At 50.0% G+C, this 10,155-nt stretch overlaps 1 pseudogene; it reads right to left on the minus strand.

Moving 5' to 3' along the window:
• Positions 1-273: 273 nt before the first annotated feature.
• LOC113615913 (V-type proton ATPase subunit e 1 pseudogene) lies at positions 274-9,526 on the minus strand (annotated as a pseudogene).
• Between the last annotated feature and the right edge of the window lie 629 nt (positions 9,527-10,155).

The raw sequence follows: 10,155 nt of genomic DNA on the forward strand, positions 1-10,155 counted from the left end.
TTATTTCTCAGAAGAACAGCACTTTCTAGCTTGGAAGAGTACATAAACATTTTATAGAGGCAGCACAGTTTAGATTCAATAGACACATCATTCATCACAGCGTGAAAAATGTGATAGGAAAAAACACTGCCTTGTAGAATAAGATATTCAAATGTGGTGGGAACGTTTAAGGCAGCTGACGGCCGAAGTGGGCAAGTCAAGGAAGGTGGTCTGCGTATGGAGGTGATTCTGCATCCAGAGGAGTTCTCTTCGTGACCTCAGCGACTGAGCACTGGCGAGCAGGTCTTCTTCCTCAAGGCCAATGATGCTTGAGGTACCAGATGGTTTCATTTTTCAGCTGTGGTCCAAAGAGATGGTTGAGTGGGGCCAGAATTGCAATCAGCCAAACGAGATAGCAGCAAACGGAACAGGTCACCAACATGGTGATGCTAACTCCCCGGTTGGGACCCTTTGGGATGAACCAGGGCATCAGGAAGCCGACGAAGCCCCAGAACACGCTCATCACGATGAGAGGCACGGTGAGGCCAGTATATGGCACGATTTCTGTGGGAGGTGCCAGCCTCTGCCCTGCTGCCTCACTTTGGTCCCACCCCAAAAAATAGATTAAAAAAAAAAAAAAGCTTGCTAAACTCTTCCCAGGTATACGGTAGCATCAGATTTTCCAAGAGACAGGGAACCAGGATCTGTGGAGTCCCTTGGTTCTGAGTTGCTGACCAGCATGGAGCTCTCAGCACATGTGGTATGAGAGTGATCTCAAGCCAGATTCACATGGGTATGTTGATCTCTGCAGGCCTGACCTCTTCTCCCTCGGTTTTGTAGTCCAGAAAGGGACCCTCTGTGACAGGCCCAGGTCTAGGATGAGGGGAGTAGGCACTTGCTATAGGCCCAAAAAACCCAGTAATCAAGAGAAATGAAATTTAACACAATATTCAAAAAAAAATCAGTAAACTACAGCCCATGGGCTGGCTGCCTGCTTTTTATTTTATTTTATTTATTAAGTTTTTAAACATAAGTTGTTTTTTTTTCACTTATGATTTTGGTAAAGGCTTAAAAAAATTATTTATCTATTATTTTTGGCTGCTCTGGGTTTTAGTTGTGACATGCGGGATCTAGTTTTCCAACCAGGGATCGAACCCTGGCCCGCTGCACTGGGAGAGTGGAGTCTTACCCACTGGACCACCAGGGAAGTCCTTAAGTCCTTGCCTGCTTTTTTTTTTTTTTTTTAAACATCTTTATTGGAGTATAATTGCTTTACGGTGGTGTATTAGTTTCTGCTTTATAGCAAAGTGAATCAGCTATACATATACATATATTCCCATATCCCCTCCCTCTTGCGTCTCCCTCCCATCCTCCTTGTCCCACCCCTCTAGGGGGTCACAAAGCACTGAGCTGATCTCCCTGTGCTATGCAGCTGCTTCCCACTAGCTATCTATTTTACATTTGGTAGTGTATATATGTCCATGCCACTCTCTCACTTCGTCCCAGCTTACCCTTCCCCCTCCCTGTGTCCTCAAGTCCATTCTCTATGTCTCCGTCTTTATTCCTGTCCTGCCCCTAGGTTCTTCAGAACCATTTTTTTTTTTTTTAGATTCCATATATATGTGTTAGCATACGGTATTTGTTTTTCTCTTTCTGACTTACTTCACTCTGTATGACAGACTCTAGGTCCATCCACCTCACTACAAATAACTCAATTTCGTGTCTTTTTATGGCTGAGTAATATTCCATTGTACATATGTGTCACATCTTCTTTATCCATTCATCTGTCGATGGACACTTAGGTTGCTTCCATGACCTGGCTATTATAAATAGAGCTGCAATGAACATTGTGGTACATGACTATTTTTTTTTTTTTTTTTGTGGTATGCAGGCCTCTCACTGCTGTGGCCTCTCCCGTTGCGGAGCACAGCCTCCGGATGCGCAGGCTCAGCGGCCATGGCTCACGGGCCCAGCCGCTCTGCGGCATGTGGGATCTTCCCGGACCGGAGCACGAACCCGTGTCCCCTGCATCGGCAGGCGGACTCCCAACCACTGCACCACCAGGGAAGCCTTGTTTGTGGATTTTTTGATGATGCCTGCCTGCTTTTTAAAATAAAGTTTTATTGGAAACAGGGCTGGGCTAAGGAGGATGAGGTGGGGGACTGAGAACAAGTTTGGATCTTGTCTTTATTCGAAAAATTTGTATTTTGTTCATCATGAATTTTTGCATTAATTTTGATTAAAGTACTGCATTCAAATATTATCTATCTTGATTTCTGAGGTTTGGGGCACCCCCCTTACCTTCTGTGCCCCAGGAAGTGCCTCACTGATCTTCCAGAGTTTCCCCCAGTGTCCTGAAGACGCTGGGTCCCAAGATGGGCAGCTGTAGGTCACTGTCAGGCCCCCAGGGCTCACTTCCCCTGGGTCCCTGGCTGACCACAGCCCCAGCCAGCCTGTATGAAGGAGCTGAGGGCCTGGACACCTTCTGTCCTTTGGGGATTGTGGCATGAGGTTTTTCTTTGGATTCCTTAGGAAGTTAGGTCTCCCCTGGCCCACTGACATTTGATTATCGAACAGCTCCTATCTGCCAGCCACTGGGGGTAACAGAACTGAGATTCTAAATGCCTTTTAAACCCTGCCCTCCAGCCCCTTTGCCCTGCCTGATCCGCCCCTGTCCTCTCTTCTGACTGGTCCCTCTCCTCTAACCTCACCACTTTGCACCCTAGCTTCCACAGCACCACCAGGGTCACCCGGACAAGGTGCACATCTGACCTCAGTGTTCCCCGGATAAACTCTCCAGTGCCCTGGGCATAAGTCCCAACACCCTAAACAAACCCTGCTCCTGGGCCAGCCCAGCCCTTGAATCCCATCTATGTTCCAGGCTCACCAGACTCCTCGGGATGTTGCTGTATGTGTCTTTCCTTCTTTCTTGCTCCTCTGTCTTTGCACATATGGTTCCTTCCCCTTGGATGCCTTGTCCCCTGAACCAGCCCAAGGGTCTTCTCCTATTGTGCTCTGTGATTCTCCTCTGTTTACCTCAGTTATCCCATTCATTCCTCTGCAATGTGGTTATTTATTCACAGGGCTGTGCCCACACCCCTCCCCCACCCACCCCCACCAAACTGTGAGCTCTTGGAGGTCAGGTCATGACCATTTTGTATCCCCTCCCCTCCTGCAGCGCCCCAGCCCCACACCCGCAGTACAAGGCCTGGCAGAAAATAGGCTCTGAGTGAATGAACGAATGCGTGAATGGAGAGGACATAGTCTTGTTTGCCCCTCTAGGATTTGCTACGCTCGCAGCAAGATTTTGAGCAGAGCCCTCAGCCCTGGCTTCATCCTAGAGCTCACAGCATCAGATTTGGAAGTCAGGGGTTCCTGGTGCCCCAGCAGTAGGGAGGTCAAATGAGAAGACACTTCAGGAGAGCTGGGCCATTCCAGGGGAGGAAATGAAAACTAAATTGAATTAATTAGGGGTCGTATTGAACCCTGCTTCTTGAATGTGTTGAAGTCTGATTAAACAAACAACAAAAGAGATAAAATCGCTTAGTTACTTTTTTTTTTTTTTGGTGAGAGAAAAGAGAAGAAAACAAAATGTTGATTTAAGATGCGGCCCAGGGCTGGGGGCCCAGGGGAAACCTGGTGAAGGCTCCTGTTGTTTGGGGTCAGAGGTCACGGGAGCAACGCTGCCTGGGGATCCAGCTCAAGGTTCTGGAGTGATGGAAAAACCTGGCCTGACGCTTTTCCTCAGCGGACCCTTAACTCGCTAACAGGAACCAGCTGAGCGAACACAAACAGAGGTGCTGTGCCGGCACGGATCCCAGCTTCCTCTGAAATTTCCAGGCCTCTTTTTTCCTGTCGGATTCCAGACAGATGAAATTTTCCTGGCCCCAGCCCTGCTCCTGGCAGCATCTCCCCTCTGAATCACCATAAATCAGGGCTGGGGGCGAGTGATGGGATTTTCCTGATTGACAAGCCGCTACCCTGATAAAATGGGGGTTCCGTTTCCTAGGCTGAAAATAGCTCTGGGGGTGCTGTCCTGAGTCCTCCGCATCCCAAATCCCTGTAGGTATCTGCTTTGGATTTTAAATATTCATATCTGTCTGTGATTATGATTTCATCGAGAAGGGCTGTGGACGTGCAGATGTGAACTGCTGGGGGCCGCGGTGGTTGTAAGCGACACCATTGTTCGTGGGGTCACTTGCGAGGGGGCGTGCTGTACATTCCTCAGAGCCTCCATCATACACGGAGTCCCCAATTAATTTCAATACAAACACCGGATCTGGCCTCTCCTGCGCCTTTGCAGCCATAACACATGAGGTCATGCTGCTTTGGTTAACCGGAGGAGTTTTGGGGCGAGGTGGGGGGGGGCTTCCAAGTCCCTGGGGGATCTGTCCTGCATGGCTCAGGCTGGGCTGTTTACTGCAGGGGGTCCACCTGTGCACCCGAACTCTCTTTCTCACCATCCTTTTCTCAGAAACTCTGAAATCTTTTTTTCTTTCTTTTCCTAGTCCCTCCAGCTTCATCACAACCACGCCATTGATAACCCACTGTCCCTGCAGTTCTCTGAAAACACCCAGAGCCCCTCACCCTCTGTACTTTTGCTCAAACAGCTTCATCCACGCGGGGCATGTTTTTGCCCCTTCATATGGCTCCTTGTTCTTGAAGATTTCTTGAAAGAGTTTCTTCCTCCAGGAAGCCTTCCCCATCACTCCATTCAGAGTTAAGTACCACTCTCTCCTCCGTATTCCTATAGCTCACAGATTCTCAAACATGAGCCTGCATCAGAGTCACCTGGAGGGTTTGTTAAAATACAGATTGCTAGGCCCATCCCCAGTTTCTGAATCAACAGGTCTGGAGAAAGACCTGTGAATTTGTATTTCTAACAAGATCGCAGGAGATATTGATGCTGCTCTAGCCCCACGTGAGCACCTCCAGTGATAGAACTTACTCTGCTGTGTTCCTATGACCTGTTTGTAGTTTTCATCTACTGGGAGGGCTGGGACAGTCTTTTTCAGCTCTGTAGCCCAATACACAGTGAAGTTGCCCACTGGAGGTTTGTTGATTGAATTGTGGACACAGAACCGACTTGGTCACAGAGCTCAGTGGAGGGGAGGAGCCTGCCCTTTAAGGACCTGGCTGCTGTTGCGCAGAGGGGGGCGCCCGGGCAAGAGGACTGGTTCGTGGGGGATCTCTGGAGCATGAGTGGGGGTCAGCCCCACTTTCTGCAGGTCTCCCAGAAAGCCTGAAATAGGAGGGTCACTGATTCAGCTGCTGGGCAGAGATGCCAGAGGAGGAATGGGAGTCAGGGTTTCAAGTTGCTTTTCTCCCTTTGAGACTCGGGAACACCCAGATGATGAAAGGACATGGGGACCCTGTCCCTTTTCTTGAGCACCATCTGAATGTCAGCTCCTGCCACCTCATGCTCCAGCCACATGGCCAGGTGAGATCTCAGCCCCTGCCCCAAACTATGAGGACACATCCTATGCCTTAATCATCTTTGCAGCTGCCCCTTCCCCTTCCACACTTTGAACTGTGTTTCCTATGGTTTCTTCAATGTACCGTTTCTTCCACAGCTCACACCTTTGCTCATGCTGTCGCCCCTGCTCAACAATCCCCTCGTTCCTTCTTTGCTGGTCGAAATCCAACACATCCATTCTAGGCTGAGTCCAGATGTGCCACCTCCGCTCCGTGCAGGTCAGAGCCTCATTGGCTCCCCTGGGGTCCCACCCGGTAGCAACATCACGGTCTGTTATATTTGTTCGAATGGGTTTGGTTTCCGCCCCAGATGGGGTATTTGTTCCTCCTCCTCTGTTCTCCCACCTCTAGCACCCTTCCTGGTTTACAGTGGGTTGCTCAGTCGGGGCCCTTTGAACGGGGTTGTACCTGCTCATCTCGGGGAACGTGTTGGTGAGAGGGATCAGCTTGGGGCATCACTGACTCTTTTTTTTTTTTTTTTTGCGGTACGCGGGCCTCTCCCGTTGTGGAGCACAGGCTCCGGATGCGCAGGCTCAGCGGCCATGGCTCGTGGGCCCAGCCGCTCCGCGGCCTGTGGGATCTTCGCGGACCGGGGCACGAACCCGCGTCCCCTGCATCGGCAGGCAGACTCTCAACCACTGCGCCACCAGGGAAGCCGCATCACTGACTCTTTAAGCGCCAGGGCTTCTTGGCTGAGCAAGGGGTCTTCTCCCCCCAGCTCCCCATTCCAGGGTGGTCCCTGTCTAGCCACACACTCAGCTGAATGGGACAACAGGTTGGTGTGGAGGGGGGTAGTGCCCAGAGATTCCCAAGTCCAGCTGCAGAGAGTTCAAAGCCCGGTTCTGCTTCTTCCCACCTGGGTCAACTTGAGCAAGTTATTTTTGTCATTGAGCCTCAGTTTCTTCTTCTGTAAAATGGGGAGTATAACCCTCCCTTGCCAGGCTGTGGTAAGGAATAAAGAGGATAATGTCTTGCAGGCTTCAGGCACAGGCCTTAGCATGGCTGCCTCTTCTTCTCCACCAGAGCTTCAGAACAGAGACCTTAAACTTTTTCTTTGTAAGTCCCTGCTCCCCTCCGTAATTTTCTAACAGTAACAGAGGAGAGCAGTCTCAGAGGGGAATCCATCAGGGCTGGGAACAAGCTGTTTCACCCCTGCCGATTTCAGCTGGAAAACCAGGCCCTTAGACAGGAGGGAGGAAAAATTATTAAAGGATTAAATCCAGAATAATCCTATAAGCTCCAGGAGGCTCAGAAGGCAATAAGCCACAGACTTAAAGTCTGATCTGTGAAGTTATGGGGGCGGAATCAGCATCGGAAGGTTGGGAGTGGGTTTGAGGTATACAGTGCTGTTAGATCTTTTCTAAAAGGTGGCTTCATTTGCACCGCTCGGACAGTGTTTTTTGTTTTTTGTTTTTTGTTTTTCCCTCCTCTTGTCATGGTTTTTAATAACAATGAGCGAGCTGCAGGAGTGGGGGAACTTTAGCTAAAATTCCATAAAAATAAAACTTTAATTAAAGTACACAAGTCATGAAATTCCATCCTTGTAAAGTGAGATGTCTTGGGACTCTGCCCCAAGCAGATCTTGCTCCCTGAGGCCCCGGGTTCACACGGGCTCCTCCTCAGGGGGCCGTGATAGCTGACACTCAGCCTGGACCCTCCTGTTGCCAGCTGAGTGAGGAGGCGTCTCTGGCCCCTCCTCCACAGCTCTCTCCAGTGTCCTGCCCAGAAAGGCCGGGAGGGCCACGGGGCTGGAGTGGGGGCGTTTTATAGGACTGGAGGCAGGCCCCGTGTGTGGGCTTTGGAAGAGACAGAGCACCCTGAGCTTCGGGGGCAGAAAGTGCATTTTTCACATTTTCCCAGGCAGCAAGAAGAGCATAGGCTTCCCTGGTGGCGCAGTGGTTGAGAGTCCGCCTGCCGATGCAGGGGACACAGGTTCGTGCCCCGGTCCGGGAGGATCCCACATGCCGCGGAGCGGCTGGGCCCGTGAGCTATGGCCCCTGGGCCTGCGCGTCCAGAGCCTGTGCTCCGCAACGGGAGGGGCCACAGCGGTGAGAGGCCCGCGTACCGCAAAAAAAAAAAAAAAAGAAGAGCACAGACCTGACCACTGGAGGCTGGGAGTCTTCTTTTCTAGTTTCGATGATGTTACAATGAGCTGGACCACTCAAGCAACTCTCTTTTTGGTGGGCCTGTTTCCCCATCTGTAAAATGAGTCGATTAGATCCAGGGATTTTTGCAAAGTGCCCACTGAGGAGACTTAAAGATTTCACAGAACCTTCCTCAGGGCCTCTCTGGGGGCTTTGGTGCTCAAGGCTTCCTCTCCCCCTTACCACCTTCCCTGACTCCTTTTGTCTCTTTTACAGATTGGGTTTTCTGGTAAGATTTTGTTTGAAACAAAGGGTCCTGAGGCTGAAAATGTTTGAAAACTGCTCAGGACTCCTCTGGTTGGAACAGTGTGCGATCTGCCCTGTAGTGTCTGACTCTGCCTTCCTTCTGGCAGCGAGGTCCTCCGTCCTGCTCTAGTGTATGAGGACCCCTTGCCCTCCCCCCCATCACCTTCCTTTCTTCTACAGTAAGTCCCCTACATATGAACCTCCAAACTGTGAACTTTCAAAGATGCAAACGTGAGTTCACATGTCCAATCACGTAAATTAGTTTCCGCGTCTGGCGTACGTTGTCACGTGCACGCATCCTCTGCAGTGGTTGTGCTTTTGTGTACTTTACTTACAGTATTGTATAGAGCAGCAGTCCCCAACCTTTCCCGCACCAGGGACCGGTTTCATGGAAGACAGTTTTTGCACAGACCTGGGGCGGGGGGTGGGTGGGGTGGAGGATGGTTCAGGCGGTAACGCGAGCGATGGGGAGCGGCAGATGAAGCTTTGCTCGCTCACCTGCCGCTCACCTCCTGCTGTGCAGCCCGGTTCCTAACAGGCCGTGGACCAGTACCGGTCTGTGGCCCGGGGGTTGGGGACCCCTGATATAGAGTACAGTAGTACAGTTTCTTTATTTCAAGCCCAGGATGTCCAGAAGCAAGCATAAAAGCAGCGGTGATGTAGCTGGTACTGCTAAGAAGCACCAGCTGTTGTACTGTACTACTGTACTTTTCAAGGTACTGTATTAAAAATGTTTTCTTTATTTTTTGTGTTTGTTTGTTTTTTATGTATTATTTGTGTGAAAAGTATTATCAACCTATTACGGTACGGTACTATACAGTGATTGTGTTAGTTGGGTACCTAGGCTGACTTTGTTGGACTTACGAACAAAGTGGAATTATGAACGCGCTCTCGGAACGGAACTCGTTTGTATGTAGGGGACTTTCTGTATTTTGTTTTCTGAGTCACGGAACTCTTTGAATTGGATGAAGATGACCCATCTTCTCTCCAGAAAAATTCACATAGAAAAAAATACACACACTATGAAAATATAACTGTTTTAGCCTTCAGATCCTTTTGGGAAAGAAAATGTTTTCCTTTGCAAAAATGACTTGATGGGACCTCAGGCCCCAGAGCAGGGCATGAAAGGCCCGAGCTTAACAAAGTGATGACTAACCGCGCTGTAAAAGAAAATAGTTCTGTTTGCAGAGTCTCGCCGCCCTGCAGGTACTGCCTTCCTTTTGCTCTGGGTTGAGCCAGACTGGAAATCAGCCCCTCTCCACGACTTCTATACCAAAAAATGTGTTGCAGACTTGGGCAAACTTTGAGGACCAGCAAGGTAAAGTAGATGGAAACCCTTGCTGTGTACAGACTTCTGGTAGCAAGTGATTAAACCGCAATTCAAATTTCTTAAGAAAAAACCCAGGAAAAATGAAATGTGTCGACCCACCTAGCTGGGAAGTTGATGATCGAGCCATGGTCCCACTGAGATGTACAGCTCAAGGGGGCGCTGTTCACATTGTGTAGCTCAAGAGAATCCAGGGACTCAAAGGACACTCCCTTCTTGTCCCCCTGTCTCTCTTGGCTTGGCATCTTTTGGTCTTCATTCTCTTTCCTGCAGAGAGGCCTATTCCACACAGTTGGGGAGATGTGGCCCCAGCAGCCCCAGCAGCCCCAGGCCTACCTTGAAGCAGCTCAGTCATCCCCAGTCTCTGGGGCATGGGGTACCTTAGTCGGATTGGACCAGGCCCGGGTCAGGTGCTTAGCCCGGTGGCAGGTGAGCCTGGATACTGTATATGGCAACACTTTCAGCATCATGGAACTGGGGAAAAGAGTCCTCTGTTTTCACCCGATGGTGAAAGAGACGCTGGGCAGATAAAAAACAAAGACACAACACACGCACAAATAGTATTGAAACAAAACGAATGTCTGCTCTCTACCTGACTGGCCCTTGAGTCTTTAGGCCAGTCTGCAATATACTTGTGTATGAGTGATTTTGTGTGTGTATTGAAGGCACAGAGAGGGGCTGATTTCCATGTCCAGGTCAATCCAGAGTAGAACAAGGGCAGTACCTGCAAGGTGGTGAGATGCTCCACAGACAACTAATTTGGAAGACCATAGAGCCAGTGATAAACAGGAAATTCATTATCGAGATGCCAGAATCCTTGGAGGGGCTGGGAGGGGTGCATGCGGGATGGAGTAGGCACTGATTTTATTAGAGCTCAAAGGATCGGGTGTCTTAGCTGACATCCGGATCACACACACGCAAAATATTGCATACGATTCTGAGGACTCAGGATCCCCTGAGTGGAGAGCCCCCATCTCGGACCCT

Source organism: Aethalodelphis obliquidens, unplaced genomic scaffold, assembly GCF_003676395.1.
Source record: "Aethalodelphis obliquidens isolate GAN/ISIS:26980383/991018 unplaced genomic scaffold, ASM367639v1 scaffold126, whole genome shotgun sequence".
In the NCBI taxonomy this organism is placed as follows: domain Eukaryota; kingdom Metazoa; phylum Chordata; class Mammalia; order Artiodactyla; family Delphinidae; genus Aethalodelphis; species Aethalodelphis obliquidens.